Below are 20,850 nucleotides of genomic sequence, written 5' to 3' on the forward strand. Positions count from 1 at the left end.
TTTCGCTCCATGCGGGTTTATTACACCATGCTGTGGAGACAAGCTCTGGCAAGGAACCGGCAGCATCCCACACACCCGACTCTGATTTCCCAAAGAATGCTGTGCGTTCCTAGAGGGGATGCCCGTGCAAAGAGTCTTCCGCTTAATGCGGGTTTCTCCCGCCATGCTGATAATACTAGGCTAATGCAAGCAGCAACAGCAGCCCACAGAACAGACTCTGATTTCCCAGCGACGGCTATGCTTTCGCAGAGGTTTTCAGCTTGGCACGAATCGCACTTCGCTGCTGCTTCCTCAGCAAGGCTTTGTTTGTTCGCTCTGTAGCGGCAGGGAAGAAGAGCTGCGGGGGAGCTGGTGCCTCTGGGACGTTGCTTTTCCGGGCTCCAAGATCGCGCCCGGGTTTCACCTTGCTAAGCCGAACAAATAGACACAGACACAACCCTGCAGCAACGTGCGTGGCCTATCATGGCACTCTATGCCTATTACCATCTCCTGGCGTAGGTAAGGCTTTGCCGTTTCTCCGGCGATCAGGCAGACTCGGGGTCTAGGCCAGTGCCTTCACCACAGGAGAGAGGAGGCGACAGGATCCCTGCACAAGGCCCGTGCACTAGGATTGGGAACTGTGGGGTACTGTCTCCACTCCTTCCGCGGCACACCCCCTGCCACCCACAACGCTGCCACATCTTGGTGGAACAGGGCTTCTGACTGCCGGTTTCTCCATGGGGTTGTTTCTGCGAGTTCCGGGTATGGCACCTGGTGGCAAGCCCAAGTCTGCCCTTGGGACAGGTGGCCAAGGAGATGCTGTCCCCTTGGGACCTGAGGCACAGGACAGGCCTGCCTTCTGCCCAGACTCCTTCCTCAGAGTGGAGCACGCACCCCTGCCCTAGTCATCCCCTCATGTCTCCTTAGCAGCCAGGCTTCCATCTCTCCTTACAGGGAGCGGGTGACACGTGTCTTGCCACCGCCCTGCTGTTCGTGCCATGGTAGGCTATCCTGCTTCCCGAGCGTTTCCGGACCCCAAGGCCAAGGGCTCCTTCTCTTCCCCAGGGACGGCGTGCTGCGCCTTCCCCACACTTGCTCCTAGGGAGCGCAGTGACAGACATATGCAACCATGCTTCTCTCTCAGGCAGAGGGGATGCCCAGGCAAAGAGGATTTCGCTCCATGCGGGTTTATTACACCGTGCTGTGGAGACTAGCTCTGGAAAGCAACAGGCAGCATCCCACAGACCCGACTCTGATTTCCCAAAGAATGCTGTGCTTTCCCAGATGTTGTGCCAGTGCAAAGAGGCTTTTGCTTTATGCGGGTTTCTCCTGCCATGCTGCGAATACTAGGCTAAGGCCAGCAGCAACAGCAGCCCACAGAACAGACTCTGATTTCCCAGCGACTGCTCTGCTTTCGCAGAGGTTTTCACCTTGGCGCGAACCGCACTTCGCTGCTGTTTCCTCAGCAAGGCTTTGGCTGTTCGCTCTGTCACATCAGGATAGAAGAGCTGCGGGAGAGCTGCTGCCTCTTGGGCCTTGCTTTCCCGGACTCCATGTTGATGCCCTGGGTTCACCATGCCAGGGTGAACTAAGCAGACACAGCCACAACCCTGCAGCAGCGTGCGTTGCCTAGGATGGCACTCTATGCACACTACCATCTCCCGGTGTAGGCAACTTTGGCCTTTGGCACTGGCCCTCAGGCGGATTCGCGGACTAGGTCAGTGTCTTCCTCACAGGAGAGGAGAGGCGACAGGATCCCTGAACACTGCCCGTTACTGGAATGGGGAGCTTTCGGGGATTGTCCCCACTCTTTTCCCGGCACACACCCTGCCACCCACAATGCTGTCACATCTTGGAGGAAGATGGCACCTGACTGCGCATTTCTCGAGGGAGCTGTTTCTGCGAGTTCCGGGTATGGCGCCAGGTAGCTAGCCCAAGTCTGCCCTACGGACAGTTGCCCAAGGAGATGCTGTCCCCTTGGGACCAGAGGCACAGGACAGGCCTGCCTTCTGCCCAGACTCCTTCCTCAGAGTGGAGCACGCGTCCCTGCCCTAGTCGTCCCTTCATGTCTCCTTATTAGCCAGGCTTTGTCTCTCTGCAAAGGGAGCGGGTGACATTTGTCTTGCCACCGGCCTGCTGTTCCTGCCAGGGCAGGCTCTTCTGCTTCCCGACCGTTTCCCGACCCCAAGGCCAATGGCTCCTTCTCTTCTCTGGGGGCGGCGTGCTGTGCCTTCCCCAGACTTGTTTCTGGGGAGCGCGGTGACAGCCGTTTCCCTTTCCTGAAGGCCCTTTCAGATGTGCAAACATGCTTCTCTTAGGCAAAGGGGTGCTAGGGCAAAGAGGATTTCGCTCCATGCGGGTGTCTTCCACCATACTGCGGGGACTAGCTCAGGCATTCAGCTGCAGCATCCCACACATCCGATTCTGATTTCACAACGAATGCTGTGCTTTCCCAGAGGAGATGCCACAGCAAAGGGGCTTTCGCTCTCTACGGGTTTCTCCCATCGTGCTGCGAACGAATACTAGGCTAAGGCAAGCTACAAAAGCAGCCCGCAGAACCGACTCTGATTTCCCAGTGACTGCTATGCTTTCGCAGAGGTTTTCAGCTTGGCGCGATCCACACTTCACTGCTCCTTCTTTTGCAAGGCTTTGGTCGTTCCCTCTGTCGCGGCAGGGAAGAAGAGCCACGGGAGAGCTGGTGCCGCTTGGGCCTTGATTTCCTCGGCTCCAAGTTCGCACCCGGGGTTCACCTCGCTAAGCCGAACTAAGCAGACACAGCCTCGACCCTGCAGCAGCGTGCGTGGCCTAGGATGGCACTCTGCTCACAATGCCATCTCTCGGCATAGGCAAGGCCTGCCCTTTCGCTCTGGCGTTCAGGTGGACAGGGGACTAGGCCAGTGCCTTCCCCATCCTTGAGGAGACGTGAGAGGATCACTGCAACACCGCCCGTGCCCTGGGATGGGGAGTAATGGGTAACTGTCCCTGTTTCCCCGGGACACTCCCTGCCTCCGCCAATGCTGCCACATCCTGGAGGAAGACGGCATCTGATTGCCCATTCCTCCAGGAGGTGATTCTGCGAGTTCAGGGCCGGGAGTTTGGTGGCAAGCCCACTTCTGCCCTCTGGACAGGTGGCCAAGGAGATGCTGTCCCCTTGGGACCAGAGGCACAGGAAAGGCCTTCCTTCTCGGACTCCTTCCTCAGATTGGAGCACGCTCCCTTGCCCAATCGTCCCCTCATGTCTCCTTAGCAGCCAGGCTTCGTCTCTCTGCACAGGGAGCGGGTGACACTTGTCTTGCCACAGGCCCGCTGTTCCTGCCAGGGCCGGCTCTCCAGCTTCACGACCGTTTCCCGACCCCAAGGCCAAGGGCTCCTTCTCTTCTCCTGGGGCAGCGTGCTGCATTTTCCCAAGACAGGCTCCTGTGGAGCCCAGTGACAGACATGTCCCTTTCCTTAAGGCTCTTTCCACAGGCGCAGGCACGGTTCTCTCTCAGGCAGAGGGGATGCCCAGGCATAGAGGATTTCGCTCCATGCGGGTTTATTACACCATGCTGTGGAGACAAGCTCTGGCAAGGAACCGGCAGCATCCCACACACCCGACTCTGATTTCCCAAAGAATGCTGTGCGTTCCTAGAGGGGATGCCCGTGCAAAGAGTCTTTCGCTTAATGCGGGTTTCTCCCGCCATGCTGATAATACTAGGCTAAGGCAAGCAGCAACAGCAGCCCACAGAACAGACTCTGATTTCCCAGCGACGGCTATGCTTTCGCAGAGGTTTTCAGCTTGGCACGAATCGCACTTCGCTGCTGCTTCCTCAGCAAGGCTTTGTTTGTTCGCTCTGTAGCGGCAGGGAAGAAGAGCTGCGGGGGAGCTGGTGCCTCTGGGACGTTGCTTTTCCGGGCTCCAAGATCGCGCCCGGGTTTCACCTTGCTAAGCCGAACAAATAGACACAGACACAACCCTGCAGCAACGTGCGTGGCCTATCATGGCACTCTATGCCTATTACCATCTCCTGGCGTAGGTAAGGCTTTGCCGTTTCTCCGGCGATCAGGCAGACTCGGGGTCTAGGCCAGTGCCTTCACCACAGGAGAGAGGAGGCGACAGGATCCCTGCACAAGGCCCGTGCACTAGGATTGGGAACTGTGGGGTACTGTCTCCACTCCTTCCGCGGCACACCCCCTGCCACCCACAACGCTGCCACATCTTGGTGGAACAGGGCTTCTGACTGCCGGTTTCTCCATGGGGTTGTTTCTGCGAGTTCCGGGTATGGCACCTGGTGGCAAGCCCAAGTCTGCCCTTGGGACAGGTGGCCAAGGAGATGCTGTCCCCTTGGGACCTGAGGCACAGGACAGGCCTGCCTTCTGCCCAGACTCCTTCCTCAGAGTGGAGCACGCACCCCTGCCCTAGTCATCCCCTCATGTCTCCTTAGCAGCCAGGCTTCCATCTCTCCTTACAGGGAGCGGGTGACACGTGTCTTGCCACCGCCCTGCTGTTCGTGCCATGGTAGGCTATCCTGCTTCCCGAGCGTTTCCGGACCCCAAGGCCAAGGGCTCCTTCTCTTCCCCAGGGACGGCGTGCTGCGCCTTCCCCACACTTGCTCCTAGGGAGCGCAGTGACAGACATATGCAACCATGCTTCTCTCTCAGGCAGAGGGGATGCCCAGGCAAAGAGGATTTCGCTCCATGCGGGTTTATTACACCGTGCTGTGGAGACTAGCTCTGGAAAGCAACAGGCAGCATCCCACAGACCCGACTCTGATTTCCCAAAGAATGCTGTGCTTTCCCAGATGTTGTGCCAGTGCAAAGAGGCTTTTGCTTTATGCGGGTTTCTCCTGCCATGCTGCGAATACTAGGCTAAGGCCAGCAGCAACAGCAGCCCACAGAACAGACTCTGATTTCCCAGCGACTGCTCTGCTTTCGCAGAGGTTTTCACCTTGGCGCGAACCGCACTTCGCTGCTGTTTCCTCAGCAAGGCTTTGGCTGTTCGCTCTGTCACATCAGGATAGAAGAGCTGCGGGAGAGCTGCTGCCTCTTGGGCCTTGCTTTCCCGGACTCCATGTTGATGCCCTGGGTTCACCATGCCAGGGTGAACTAAGCAGACACAGCCACAACCCTGCAGCAGCGTGCGTTGCCTAGGATGGCACTCTATGCACACTACCATCTCCCGGTGTAGGCAACTTTGGCCTTTGGCACTGGCCCTCAGGCGGATTCGCGGACTAGGTCAGTGTCTTCCTCACAGGAGAGGAGAGGCGACAGGATCCCTGAACACTGCCCGTTACTGGAATGGGGAGCTTTCGGGGATTGTCCCCACTCTTTTCCCGGCACACACCCTGCCACCCACAATGCTGTCACATCTTGGAGGAAGATGGCACCTGACTGCGCATTTCTCGAGGGAGCTGTTTCTGCGAGTTCCGGGTATGGCGCCAGGTAGCTAGCCCAAGTCTGCCCTACGGACAGTTGCCCAAGGAGATGCTGTCCCCTTGGGACCAGAGGCACAGGACAGGCCTGCCTTCTGCCCAGACTCCTTCCTCAGAGTGGAGCACGCGTCCCTGCCCTAGTCGTCCCTTCATGTCTCCTTATTAGCCAGGCTTTGTCTCTCTGCAAAGGGAGCGGGTGACATTTGTCTTGCCACCGGCCTGCTGTTCCTGCCAGGGCAGGCTCTTCTGCTTCCCGACCGTTTCCCGACCCCAAGGCCAATGGCTCCTTCTCTTCTCTGGGGGCGGCGTGCTGTGCCTTCCCCAGACTTGTTTCTGGGGAGCGCGGTGACAGCCGTTTCCCTTTCCTGAAGGCCCTTTCAGATGTGCAAACATGCTTCTCTTAGGCAAAGGGGTGCTAGGGCAAAGAGGATTTCGCTCCATGCGGGTGTCTTCCACCATACTGCGGGGACTAGCTCAGGCATTCAGCTGCAGCATCCCACACATCCGATTCTGATTTCACAACGAATGCTGTGCTTTCCCAGAGGAGATGTCACAGCAAAGGGGCTTTCGCTCTCTACGGGTTTCTCCCATCGTGCTGCGAACGAATACTAGGCTAAGGCAAGCTACAAAAGCAGCCCGCAGAACCGACTCTGATTTCCCAGTGACTGCTATGCTTTCGCAGAGGTTTTCAGCTTGGCGCGATCCACACTTCACTGCTCCTTCTTTTGCAAGGCTTTGGTCGTTCCCTCTGTCGCGGCAGGGAAGAAGAGCCACGGGAGAGCTGGTGCCGCTTGGGCCTTGATTTCCTCGGCTCCAAGTTCGCACCCGGGGTTCACCTCGCTAAGCCGAACTAAGCAGACACAGCCTCGACCCTGCAGCAGCGTGCGTGGCCTAGGATGGCACTCTGCTCACAATGCCATCTCTCGGCATAGGCAAGGCCTGCCCTTTCGCTCTGGCGTTCAGGTGGACAGGGGACTAGGCCAGTGCCTTCCCCATCCTTGAGGAGACGTGAGAGGATCACTGCAACACCGCCCGTGCCCTGGGATGGGGAGTAATGGGTAACTGTCCCTGTTTCCCCGGGACACTCCCTGCCTCCGCCAATGCTGCCACATCCTGGAGGAAGACGGCATCTGATTGCCCATTCCTCCAGGAGGTGATTCTGCGAGTTCAGGGCCGGGAGTTTGGTGGCAAGCCCACTTCTGCCCTCTGGACAGGTGGCCAAGGAGATGCTGTCCCCTTGGGACCAGAGGCACAGGAAAGGCCTTCCTTCTCGGACTCCTTCCTCAGATTGGAGCACGCTCCCTTGCCCAATCGTCCCCTCATGTCTCCTTAGCAGCCAGGCTTCGTCTCTCTGCACAGGGAGCGGGTGACACTTGTCTTGCCACAGGCCCGCTGTTCCTGCCAGGGCCGGCTCTCCAGCTTCACGACCGTTTCCCGACCCCAAGGCCAAGGGCTCCTTCTCTTCTCCTGGGGCAGCGTGCTGCATTTTCCCAAGACAGGCTCCTGTGGAGCCCAGTGACAGACATGTCCCTTTCCTTAAGGCTCTTTCCACAGGCGCAGGCACGGTTCTCTCTCAGGCAGAGGGGATGCCCAGGCATAGAGGATTTCGCTCCATGCGGGTTTATTACACCATGCTGTGGAGACAAGCTCTGGCAAGGAACCGGCAGCATCCCACACACCCGACTCTGATTTCCCAAAGAATGCTGTGCGTTCCTAGAGGGGATGCCCGTGCAAAGAGTCTTTCGCTTAATGCGGGTTTCTCCCGCCATGCTGATAATACTAGGCTAAGGCAAGCAGCAACAGCAGCCCACAGAACAGACTCTGATTTCCCAGCAACGGCTATGCTTTCGCAGAGGTTTTCAGCTTGGCACGAATCGCACTTCGCTGCTGCTTCCTCAGCAAGGCTTTGTTTGTTCGCTCTGTAGCGGCAGGGAAGAAGAGCTGCGGGGGAGCTGGTGCCTCTGGGACGTTGCTTTTCCGGGCTCCAAGATCGCGCCCGGGTTTCACCTTGCTAAGCCGAACAAATAGACACAGACACAACCCTGCAGCAACGTGCGTGGCCTATCATGGCACTCTATGCCTATTACCATCTCCTGGCGTAGGTAAGGCTTTGCCGTTTCTCCGGCGATCAGGCAGACTCGGGGTCTAGGCCAGTGCCTTCACCACAGGAGAGAGGAGGCGACAGGATCCCTGCACAAGGCCCGTGCACTAGGATTGGGAACTGTGGGGTACTGTCTCCACTCCTTCCGCGGCACACCCCCTGCCACCCACAACGCTGCCACATCTTGGTGGAACAGGGCTTCTGACTGCCGGTTTCTCCATGGGGTTGTTTCTGCGAGTTCCGGGTATGGCACCTGGTGGCAAGCCCAAGTCTGCCCTTGGGACAGGTGGCCAAGGAGATGCTGTCCCCTTGGGACCAGAGGCACAGGACAGGCCTGCCTTCTGCCCAGACTCCTTCCTCAGAGTGGAGCACGCACCCCTGCCCTAGTCATCCCCTCATGTCTCCTTAGCAGCCAGGCTTCCATCTCTCCTTACAGGGAGCGGGTGACACGTGTCTTGCCACCGCCCTGCTGTTCGTGCCATGGTAGGCTATCCTGCTTCCCGAGCGTTTCCGGACCCCAAGGCCAAGGGCTCCTTCTCTTCCCCAGGGACGGCGTGCTGCGCCTTCCCCACACTTGCTCCTAGGGAGCGCAGTGACAGACATATGCAACCATGCTTCTCTCTCAGGCAGAGGGAATGCCCAGGCAAAGAGGATTTCGCTCCATGCGGGTTTATTACACCGTGCTGTGGAGACTAGCTCTGGAAAGCAACAGGCAGCATCCCACAGACCCGACTCTGATTTCCCAAAGAATGCTGTGCTTTCCCAGATGTTGTGCCAGTGCAAAGAGGCTTTTGCTTTATGCGGGTTTCTCCTGCCATGCTGCGAATACTAGGCTAAGGCCAGCAGCAACAGCAGCCCACAGAACAGACTCTGATTTCCCAGCGACTGCTCTGCTTTCGCAGAGGTTTTCACCTTGGCGCGAACCGCACTTCGCTGCTGTTTCCTCAGCAAGGCTTTGGCTGTTCGCTCTGTCACATCAGGATAGAAGAGCTGCGGGAGAGCTGCTGCCTCTTGGGCCTTGCTTTCCCGGACTCCATGTTGATGCCCTGGGTTCACCATGCCAGGGTGAACTAAGCAGACACAGCCACAACCCTGCAGCAGCGTGCGTTGCCTAGGATGGCACTCTATGCACACTACCATCTCCCGGTGTAGGCAACTTTGGCCTTTGGCACTGGCCCTCAGGCGGATTCGCGGACTAGGTCAGTGTCTTCCTCACAGGAGAGGAGAGGCGACAGGATCCCTGAACACTGCCCGTTACTGGAATGGGGAGCTTTCGGGGATTGTCCCCACTCTTTTCCCGGCACACACCCTGCCACCCACAATGCTGTCACATCTTGGAGGAAGATGGCACCTGACTGCGCATTTCTCGAGGGAGCTGTTTCTGCGAGTTCCGGGTATGGCGCCAGGTAGCTAGCCCAAGTCTGCCCTACGGACAGTTGCCCAAGGAGATGCTGTCCCCTTGGGACCAGAGGCACAGGACAGGCCTGCCTTCTGCCCAGACTCCTTCCTCAGAGTGGAGCACGCGTCCCTGCCCTAGTCGTCCCTTCATGTCTCCTTATTAGCCAGGCTTTGTCTCTCTGCAAAGGGAGCGGGTGACATTTGTCTTGCCACCGGCCTGCTGTTCCTGCCAGGGCAGGCTCTTCTGCTTCCCGACCGTTTCCCGACCCCAAGGCCAATGGCTCCTTCTCTTCTCTGGGGGCGGCGTGCTGTGCCTTCCCCAGACTTGTTTCTGGGGAGCGCGGTGACAGCCGTTTCCCTTTCCTGAAGGCCCTTTCAGATGTGCAAACATGCTTCTCTTAGGCAAAGGGGTGCTAGGGCAAAGAGGATTTCGCTCCATGCGGGTGTCTTCCACCATACTGCGGGGACTAGCTCAGGCATTCAGCTGCAGCATCCCACACATCCGATTCTGATTTCACAACGAATGCTGTGCTTTCCCAGAGGAGATGCCACAGCAAAGGGGCTTTCGCTCTCTACGGGTTTCTCCCATCGTGCTGCGAACGAATACTAGGCTAAGGCAAGCTACAAAAGCAGCCCGCAGAACCGACTCTGATTTCCCAGTGACTGCTATGCTTTCGCAGAGGTTTTCAGCTTGGCGCGATCCACACTTCACTGCTCCGTCTTTTGCAAGGCTTTGGTCGTTCCCTCTGTCGCGGCAGGGAAGAAGAGCCACGGGAGAGCTGGTGCCGCTTGGGCCTTGATTTCCTCGGCTCCAAGTTCGCACCCGGGGTTCACCTCGCTAAGCCGAACTAAGCAGACACAGCCTCGACCCTGCAGCAGCGTGCGTGGCCTAGGATGGCACTCTGCTCACAATGCCATCTCTCGGCATAGGCAAGGCCTGCCCTTTCGCTCTGGCGTTCAGGTGGACAGGGGACTAGGCCAGTGCCTTCCCCATCCTTGAGGAGACGTGAGAGGATCACTGCAACACCGCCCGTGCCCTGGGATGGGGAGTAATGGGTAACTGTCCCTGTTTCCCCGGGACACTCCCTGCCTCCGCTAATGCTGCCACATCCTGGAGGAAGACGGCATCTGATTGCCCATTCCTCCAGGAGGTGATTCTGCGAGTTCAGGGCCAGGAGTTTGGTGGCAAGCCCACTTCTGCCCTCTGGACAGGTGGCCAAGGAGATGCTGTCCCCTTGGGACCAGAGGCACAGGAAAGGCCTTCCTTCTCGGACTCCTTCCTCAGATTGGAGCACGCTCCCTTGCCCAATCGTCCCCTCATGTCTCCTTAGCAGCCAGGCTTCGTCTCTCTGCACAGGGAGCGGGTGACACTTGTCTTGCCACAGGCCCGCTGTTCCTGCCAGGGCCGGCTCTCCAGCTTCACGACCGTTTCCCGACCCCAAGGCCAAGGGCTCCTTCTCTTCTCCTGGGGCAGCGTGCTGCCTTTTCCCAAGACAGGCTCCTGTGGAGCCCAGTGACAGACATGTCCCTTTCCTTAAGGCTCTTTCCACAGGCGCAGGCACGGTTCTCTCTCAGGCAGAGGGGATGCCCAGGCATAAGGATTTCGCTCCATGCGGGTTTATTACACCATGCTGTGGAGACAAGCTCTGGCAAGGAACAGGCAGCATCCCACACACCCGACTCTGATTTCCCAAAGAATGCTGTGCGTTCCTAGAGGGGATGCCCGTGCAAAGAGTCTTCCGCTTAATGCGGGTTTCTCCCGCCATGCTGATAATACTAGGCTAAGGCAAGCAGCAACAGCAGCCCACAGAACAGACTCTGATTTCCCAGCGACGGCTATGCTTTCGCAGAGGTTTTCAGCTTGGCACGAATCGCACTTCGCTGCTGCTTCCTCAGCAAGGCTTTGTTTGTTCGCTCTGTAGCGGCAGGGAAGAAGAGCTGCGGGGGAGCTGGTGCCTCTGGGACGTTGCTTTTCCGGGCTCCAAGATCGCGCCCGGGTTTCACCTTGCTAAGCCGAACAAATAGACACAGACACAACCCTGCAGCAACGTGCGTGGCCTATCATGGCACTCTATGCCTATTACCATCTCCTGGCGTAGGTAAGGCTTTGCCGTTTCTCCGGCGATCAGGCAGACTCGGGGTCTAGGCCAGTGCCTTCACCACAGGAGAGAGGAGGCGACAGGATCCCTGCACAAGGCCCGTGCACTAGGATTGGGAACTGTGGGGTACTGTCTCCACTCCTTCCGCGGCACACCCCCTGCCACCCACAACGCTGCCACATCTTGGTGGAACAGGGCTTCTGACTGCCGGTTTCTCCATGGGGTTGTTTCTGCGAGTTCCGGGTATGGCACCTGGTGGCAAGCCCAAGTCTGCCCTTGGGACAGGTGGCCAAGGAGATGCTGTCCCCTTGGGACCTGAGGCACAGGACAGGCCTGCCTTCTGCCCAGACTCCTTCCTCAGAGTGGAGCACGCACCCCTGCCCTAGTCATCCCCTCATGTCTCCTTAGCAGCCAGGCTTCCATCTCTCCTTACAGGGAGCGGGTGACACGTGTCTTGCCACCGCCCTGCTGTTCGTGCCATGGTAGGCTATCCTGCTTCCCGAGCGTTTCCGGACCCCAAGGCCAAGGGCTCCTTCTCTTCCCCAGGGACGGCGTGCTGCGCCTTCCCCACACTTGCTCCTAGGGAGCGCAGTGACAGACATATGCAACCATGCTTCTCTCTCAGGCAGAGGGGATGCCCAGGCAAAGAGGATTTCGCTCCATGCGGGTTTATTACACCGTGCTGTGGAGACTAGCTCTGGAAAGCAACAGGCAGCATCCCACAGACCCGACTCTGATTTCCCAAAGAATGCTGTGCTTTCCCAGATGTTGTGCCAGTGCAAAGAGGCTTTTGCTTTATGCGGGTTTCTCCTGCCATGCTGCGAATACTAGGCTAAGGCCAGCAGCAACAGCAGCCCACAGAACAGACTCTGATTTCCCAGCGACTGCTCTGCTTTCGCAGAGGTTTTCACCTTGGCGCGAACCGCACTTCGCTGCTGTTTCCTCAGCAAGGCTTTGGCTGTTCGCTCTGTCACATCAGGATAGAAGAGCTGCGGGAGAGCTGCTGCCTCTTGGGCCTTGCTTTCCCGGACTCCATGTTGATGCCCTGGGTTCACCATGCCAGGGTGAACTAAGCAGACACAGCCACAACCCTGCAGCAGCGTGCGTTGCCTAGGATGGCACTCTATGCACACTACCATCTCCCGGTGTAGGCAACTTTGGCCTTTGGCACTGGCCCTCAGGCGGATTCGCGGACTAGGTCAGTGTCTTCCTCACAGGAGAGGAGAGGCGACAGGATCCCTGAACACTGCCCGTTACTGGAATGGGGAGCTTTCGGGGATTGTCCCCACTCTTTTCCCGGCACACACCCTGCCACCCACAATGCTGTCACATCTTGGAGGAAGATGGCACCTGACTGCGCATTTCTCGAGGGAGCTGTTTCTGCGAGTTCCGGGTATGGCGCCAGGTACCTAGCCCAAGTCTGCCCTACGGACAGTTGCCCAAGGAGATGCTGTCCCCTTGGGACCAGAGGCACAGGACAGGCCTGCCTTCTGCCCAGACTCCTTCCTCAGAGTGGAGCACGCGTCCCTGCCCTAGTCGTCCCTTCATGTCTCCTTATTAGCCAGGCTTTGTCTCTCTGCAAAGGGAGCGGGTGACATTTGTCTTGCCACCGGCCTGCTGTTCCTGCCAGGGCAGGCTCTTCTGCTTCCCGACCGTTTCCCGACCCCAAGGCCAATGGCTCCTTCTCTTCTCTGGGGGCGGCGTGCTGTGCCTTCCCCAGACTTGTTTCTGGGGAGCGCGGTGACAGCCGTTTCCCTTTCCTGAAGGCCCTTTCAGATGTGCAAACATGCTTCTCTTAGGCAAAGGGGTGCTAGGGCAAAGAGGATTTCGCTCCATGCGGGTGTCTTCCACCATTCTGCGGGGACTAGCTCAGGCATTCAGCTGCAGCATCCCACACATCCGATTCTGATTTCACAACGAATGCTGTGCTTTCCCAGAGGAGATGCCACAGCAAAGGGGCTTTCGCTCTCTACGGGTTTCTCCCATCGTGCTGCGAATACTAGGCTAAGGCAAGCTACAAAAGCAGCCCGCAGAACCGACTCTGATTTCCCAGTGACTGCTATGCTTTCGCAGAGGTTTTCAGCTTGGCGCGATCCACACTTCACTGCTCCGTCTTTTGCAAGGCTTTGGTCGTTCCCTCTGTCGCGGCAGGGAAGAAGAGCCACGGGAGAGCTGGTGCCGCTTGGGCCTTGATTTCCTCGGCTCCAAGTTCGCACCCGGGGTTCACCTCGCTAAGCCGAACTAAGCAGACACAGCGTCGACCCTGCAGCAGCGTGCGTGGCCTAGGATGGCACTCTGCTCACAATGCCATCTCTCGGCATAGGCAAGGCCTGCCCTTTCGCTCTGGCGTTCAGGTGGACAGGGGACTAGGCCAGTGCCTTCCCCATCCTTGAGGAGACGTGAGAGGATCACTGCAAAACCGCAACACCGCCCGTGCCCTGGGATGGGGAGTAATGGGTAACTGTCCCTGTTTCCCCGGGACACTCCCTGCCTCCGCCAATGCTGCCACATCCTGGCGGAAGACGGCATCTGATTGCCCATTCCTCCAGGAGGTGATTCTGCGAGTTCAGGGCCGGGAGTTTGGTGGCAAGCCCACTTCTGCCCTCTGGACAGGTGGCCAAGGAGATGCTGTCCCCTTGGGACCAGAGGCACAGGAAAGGCCTTCCTTCTCGGACTCCTTCCTCAGATTGGAGCACGCTCCCTTGCCCAATCGTCCCCTCATGTCTCCTTAGCAGCCAGGCTTCGTCTCTCTGCACAGGGAGCGGGTGACACTTGTCTTGCCGCAGGCCCGCTGTTCCTGCCAGGGCCGGCACTCCAGCTTCACGACCGTTTCCCGTCCCCAAGGCCAAGGGCTCCTTCTCTTCTCCTGGGGCAGCGTGCTGCATTTTCCCAAGACAGGCTCCTGTGGAGCCCAGTGACAGACATGTCCCTTTCCTTAAGGCTCTTTCCACAGGCGCAAGCACGGTTCTCTCTCAGGCAGAGGGGATGCCCAGGCATAGAGGATTTCGCTCCATGCGGGTTTATTATACCGTGCTGTGGAGACCTGCTCTGACAAGCAGCAGGCAGCGTCCCACAGACCCGACTCTGATTTCCCAAGGAATGCTGTTGTTTCCCAGAGGGGATGCCCCGGCAAAGAGGCTTTCGCTCTATGCGGGTTTCTCCCATCGTGCTGCGAATAGTAGGCTATGGCAAGCAACAAATGCAGCCCATAGAAAAGACTCTGTTTTCCTAGCGAGTGCTCTGCTTTCGCAGAGGTTTTCAGCTTGGCGCGAAACGCACTTTGCTGCTGCTTCCTCAGCAAGCGTTTGGTCGTTCGCTCTGTCTCGATAGGGAAGAAGAGCCACGGTAGAGCTGGTGCCTCTTGGGCCTTGCTTTCTGGGCTCCAAGTTTGTGCCCGGGGTTCACCTTGTTAAGCCGAAATGAGCAGACACAGCCTCGACCCTGCAGCAGCGTGCGTAGCCTAGGATGGCACTATACCTACAATGCCTTCTCTCTGCATAGGCAAGGCCTGCCCTTTCGCTCTGGCGTTCAGGTGGACAGGGGACTAGCCCAGTGCCTTCTCCATCCTTGAGGAGACGTGAGAGGATCACTGCACACACCGCCCGTGCCCTGGGATGGGGAGTAATGGGTAATTGTCCCTGTTTCCCCGGGACACCCCCTGCCTCCGCCAATGCTGCCACATCCTGGAGGAAGACGGCGTCTGTTTGCCCATTCCTCCAGGAGGTGTTTCTGCGAGTTAAGGCCCGGAGCTTGGTCACAAGCCCACGTCTGCCCTCTGGACATGTGGCCAAGGAGATGCTGCCCCTTTGGACCAGAGGCACAGGAAAGGCCTTCCTTCGGCCCAGACTCCTTCCTCAGATTGGAGCACGCTCCCTTGCCCAATCGTCCCCTTGTGTCTCTTTAGCAGCCAGGCTTCGTCTCTCACACAGGGTGTGGGTGACACTTGTCTTACCAGCGGCCCGCTGTTCCTGCCAGTGCCGGCTCTCCAGCTTCGCGACCGTTTCCCGACCACAAGGCCAAGGGCTCCTTCTCTTCCCCTGGGAAGCGTGCTGCACGTTCCCCAGACATGCTCCTGGGGAGCCCAGTGACAGACATGTCCCTTTCCTTAAGGCTCTTTCCACAGGCGCAACCACGGTTCTCTCTCAGGCAGAGGGGATGCCCAGGCAATGAGGATTTCGCTCCATACGGGTTTATCACACCATGCTGTAGAGTCTTGCTCAGGCAAGCAGCAGCAGCATCCCACAGACCCGACTCTGATTTCCCAAAGAATGCTGTGCTTTCCCAGAGCGGATGCCCGGGCAAAGAGGCTTTCGCTCTATGAGGGCTTCTCTCGCCGTGCTACGAATACTAGGCTAAGGTAAGCAGCAACAGCAGACCACAGAACCGACTCTGATTTCCCAGGAACTGCTATGCTTTCGCAGAGGTTTTCACCTTGGCGCGAACCGCACTTCGCTGCTTCTTCCTCAGCAAGGCTTTGGGTGTTCTCTCTGTCGCATCAGGGTAGAAGAGCTGCGGAAGAGCTGGTCCCTCTTGGGCCTCGCTTTCCCGGGCTCCATGTTGGCGCCCTGGGTTCACCCTGCCCGGCCGAACTAAGCAAACACAGCCACAACCCTGCAGCAGCGTGTGTGGCCTAGGATGGCACTCTATGCACACTACCATCTCCCGGTGTAGGCAACGCTTGGCCTTTGGCACTGTCCCTCAGGCGGACTCGCGGACAAGGCCAGTGCCTTCCCCACAGGAGAGGAGAGGCGACAGGATCCCTGAACACCGCCCGTTCACAGGAATGGGGAGCTTTGGGTGATTGTCCCCACTCCTTCCTCAGCAAACCCCCTGCCACTGAAAACGCTGTCACATCTTGGAGGAAGATGGCATCTGACTGCCTGTTTCTCGAGGGAGCTCTTTCTGCAAGTTCCGGGTATGGCGCCAGGTAGAAAGCCCAAGTCTGCCCTACGGACAGTTGCCCAAGGAGATGCTGTCCCCTTGGGACCAGAGGCACAGGACAGGCCTGCCTTCTGCCCAGACTCCTTCCTCAGATTGGAGCACGCATCCCTGCCCTTGTCGTCCCTTCATGTCTCCTTAGCTGCCAGGCTTCGTCTCTCTGCACAGGGAGCCGGTGACACTTGTCTTGCCACCGGCCTGCTGTTCCTGCCACGGCAAGCTATCCTGCTTCCCAATTTTTTCCCGGCCACAAGGCCAATGGCTCCTTCTCTTCTCTGGGTCAGCATGCTGCGCCTTCCCCAGACTTGTTCCTGGGGAGTCCAGCGACAGATGTGTGCAACCACGCTTCTCTCTCAGATCTCAAATACACAACATAACCCTACACCTAAAGGAGTAGAAAGAACAACAAGGAAAGCCTAAACCCAGCAGGAAAAGAGCAATAATAAAGATCAGAGCAGAAATCAATGAAATAGAAACAAAAAAACAAAGACACAAAAACTACAAAAAACCGAAAACAACCAAAAAAACAATAGAACAAATTAACGAAACTAGGAGTTGGTTCTTTGAAAGAATTAATAAGATTGATAAACCCCTTTCCAGATTTATCAAAAAGAAAAGAGAACGAACCCAAATAAATAAAATCATGAATTAAAGAGGAGAGATCACAACCAACACCAAAGAAATACAAACAATTATAAGAACATACTATGAGCAACTCTACACCAACAAATTCATCAATCTGGAAGAAATGGATACATTCCTAGAGACATATAAACTACCACAACGGAACCAGGAAGAAATAGACCCGTAACCAGTACGGAGATTGAAACAGTCATCAAAAATCTCCCAACAAACAAAAGTCCCGGGCCACATGGCTTCCCAGGGGAATTCTACCAAACATTTAAAGAAGAATTAATTCCTATTCTCATGATACTGTTCAAAAAAAATAGAAATGGAAGGAAAACTTCCAAACTCTTTTTACTGAGGCCAGCATCACCTTGATCCCAAAACCAGACAAGGATCCCATCAAAAAAGAGAACTACAGACCAATATCCTTGATGAACACAGATGCGAAAATTCTCACCAAAATACTAGCCAATAGGATTCAACAGTACATTAAAAGGATTATTCACCACGACCAAGTGGGATTTATTCCAGGGCTACAAGGTTGGTTCAACATCTACAAATCAATCAATGTGACACAACACATCAATAAAAGAAACAACAAGAACCATATGATACTCTCCATAGATGCTGAAAAAGCATTTGACAAAGTGCAGTATCCCTTCCTGATTAAAACTCTTGAAAGTGTAGGGATAGAGGGCACATATTATCAATATTATCAAAGCCATCTATGAAAAACCCACTGTAAATATCATTCTCAATGGAGAAAAACTGAATACTTTTCCGCTGAGGTCAGGAACACGGCAGGGATGTCTGTTATCACCACAGCTATTCAACATCGTACTAGAAGTCCTAGCCTCAGATATCAGACAACAAAAAGAAATTAAAGGCATCCAAATTTTGCCAAATTGGCAAAGGAGAAGTCAAACTATCCCTGTTTTCAGATGATATAATACTGTATGTGGAAAACTTAAGAACTCCACTCCAAATCTGCTATAACTTGTATAGGAATTCTGTAAAGGGTCAGGATATAAAATCAATGCACAGAAATTGGTTGAATTTTTTTAACCAACAAGACTGAAGAAATAGAAATTAAGGAGTGAATCCCATTTACGATTGTAGCCCAAACCCTAAGATACCTAGGAATAACCCTAACCAAAGAGACATAGCATTTATACTAAGAAAACTCTAAAATACTCATGAAAGAAATTGAAGAAGACACAAAGAATTGGAAAAAATTTCTATGCTCCTGTATTGGAAGAACAAATAATGTGAAAATGTCTATGCTACCTAAAGCAATCTACACATTTTATGCAATCCCTATCAAAATGCCATCCATTTTTTTCAAAGAAATGGGACAAATAATCCTAAAATATATATGGCACCAGAAAATACCTCTAATAGACAGAGGAATATTGAAAAAGAAAGCCAAAGTTGTTAGCATCACAATTCCAGACCTCAAGCTCTATTACAAAGTTGTCATCATCAAGATAGTAGGGAACTGTCCCCAAAACAGACATAGATCAATGGAACACAATAGAGAGCCCAGAAATACCCCTTCAACTCTATGGTCAACTAATTGTCAATAAAGCACTAAGGAATGTCGAATGGAAAAAAGACAACCTCTTCAACAAATGGTGTTGGGAAAATTGAACAGCCACATGCAGAAAAATGAAAATGGACCATTTCCTTACAACATACATGAAAATAGACTGGAAATGGATGAAGAAGCATAATGTGAGAAAGGAATCCATCAAAATCCTTGAGGAGAGAACAGGTAGCAACCTCTTTGACCTCAGCAACAGCAACTTCTTACTAGGAACATCGCCAAAGGTAAGGGAAGCAAGGGCAGAATGAACTCTTGGGATTTCATCAGATCAAAAAGCATTTGCACAGCAAAGGAAACAGTTAACAAAGCCAAAAGATGACTGTCAGAAGTTATCTGGGAGAAGATATTTGCAAATGACATACCAGATAAAGGGCCAGTATCCGAAATCTATAAAGAGCTTATCAAACTCAACACCCTAAGAACAAATAATCCAATGAAGAAATGGGCAGAGGACATGAACAGACATTTCTGCAAAGAATACATCCAAATGGTCAACAGACACATGAAAAAATGCTCCACATCACTCGGCATCAGGGAAATACAAAGCAAAACCAGAATGAGATACCACCTCACACCTTTCAGAATGGCTAAAATGAACAAGTCAGTCAATGACAGATGCTGGCGAGGATGTGGAGAAAGGACAACCCTGCTACACTGTATGTGGGAATGCAAGCTGGTGCAACCACTCTGGAAAACAGCATGGAGGTGCCTCAAAAAGCTGAAAATAGAACTAGCCTATGATCCAGTGCTTGTAGTACTGGGTATATACCCTACAGATACAAACGTGGCATTCTGAAGGGGCACATGCACCCAAATGTTTATAGCAGCAATGTCCACAATAGTTAAACTATGGAAAGAACCTAAATGTCCTTCAACAGATGAATCAATAAATAAGATGTACAATGGAATACTATGCATCTATCAAAAGAAACGAAATCCTGCCATTTGTGATGACGTGGATGGAACTAGAGGGTATTATGCTTGGCGAAATAAATCTATCTGAGAAAGACAACTATCATATGATCTCCCTGATATGATGAAGTGGAGATGCAACAAAGGCGGTTTCGGGCGTACGAAAAGAAAAATAAAAGAAGATGGGATTGGGAGGGAGACAAACCATAAAAGACTGAATCTCACAAAACAGACTGAGGGTTGCTTGGGGGAGGTGTGTTGGGAGAGGATGGTGGGGGTATGGACATTGGGGAGGGCAGGTGCTATGGTGAGTGATGGTGAGTGCTGTGAAATGTGTAAACCTGGTGAATCACAGACCTGTACCCCTAGGGATAAAAACATGAAATGTTTATAAAAAATTTAAAAGAATAACTTAAAAAATCCATTAAAGAAAAAACACATATTGCAAGCCCAGATCTAATCTCATATTCATTCAAAAACGTTTGAAAGTTTTCCCCTTAAAGATCAGAATAAAGACAAGTGTGTCCACTTTCACTTCTCTCACTTGACATAGTACTGGATGTCCTAGCCATAGAAACAAGGAACACAAAGAAATAAGAGACTCCAAAAAAGAAAAAAAATGGAAGAAGTAAAATTTTCTTTTTTTGGATAACATGAACTTACATGTTAAAAAATCCTAAAAACTTCACAAAATTTTGAATAAACAAATTTAGGAAAGCAGCCAAATACAAGATCAATATATAAAAGACAAGAATTTTGTTTGTTTCATTTTCTTAATATGGAATGCTTCCCAGTTTTTTATGTCATCCTTGTTCAGTGATCTCGCTAATCTTCTCTGCATCATTCCAATTTTAGTTATGTGCTGCCAAAGTAAGCACAAGACAGGAGCATTTTAACACTCTAATGATGAACTATCTGAAAAAATAAAGAAAACAATATAATTCACAATAGCATCAGATAATAAAATACTTTGGAATAGATTTAACTAAGAAGATGAAAGATCTGTACTCCATAAACTATGACATTGATAAAGAAATTGAAGAAGACACAAATGGAAAGATAGCTCATATTTATGAATGGTAAGAATTAACATTGTTAAAACATCCATATTACCGAAAACCATCTGTAAATCCAATTCCTATCAAAAATCCAATGGTAGGGGCTCCTGGGTGGTTCAGTGGTTAAGCTGCTGCCTTCGGCTCAGGTCATGATCCCAGAGTCCTGGGATCGAGCCCCGCATCAGGCTCTCTGCTCAGCAGGAAGCCTGCTTCCTCTTCTCTCTCTGCCTGCCTCTCTGCCTGCTTGTCATCTCTCTCTGTCAAATAAATAAATTAAAAATCTTAAAAAATCCAATATTATTTTTTTTACAGAAGTAAGTAAAGAATCCTAAACTTTATATGAGACCATAAAAGACAACAAATAATCGAAGCAGTTCTGAGAAAGAATGAAGAAGAGAAATTACACTTCTTGATTTCAAGCTATACTACAAAGCACTCATGCTCAAAACAATAAAGTATACTGGCATAAAAACAGACCAATAAACACGTAGAATAGAATTGAGAGTCCAGAAATAAATCCTTTCATACAGTCACCTAATATTTGACAGAGGCCAACATATGTAATGGGTAAAGATAGTCTGTTCAATAAATGATATTTCAAACTGAATAGTCACATAAACAGTATGAAACTGGAACCTTATATCATTCATAAGTCTTAACTTGAAATAGATTAAAGACTTAAAAGTGATGCATGAAACTAAATTTCCTAAAGGAAAACATA

At 53.4% G+C, this 20,850-nt stretch overlaps 1 non-coding gene across 1 annotated transcript; it reads right to left on the reverse strand.

Annotated features, from left to right (window-relative positions):
- Nucleotides 1-19,843: 19,843 nt before the first annotated feature.
- LOC131834949 (U6 spliceosomal RNA) lies at nt 19,844-19,949 on the reverse strand. Its single transcript, XR_009355040.1, has one exon. It is a non-coding gene; the product is annotated as a U6 spliceosomal RNA (small nuclear RNA).
- Nucleotides 19,950-20,850: the final 901 nt, after the last annotated feature.

Source organism: Mustela lutreola, chromosome 6 (assembly GCF_030435805.1).
Source record: "Mustela lutreola isolate mMusLut2 chromosome 6, mMusLut2.pri, whole genome shotgun sequence".
Lineage (NCBI taxonomy): Eukaryota > Metazoa > Chordata > Mammalia > Carnivora > Mustelidae > Mustela > Mustela lutreola.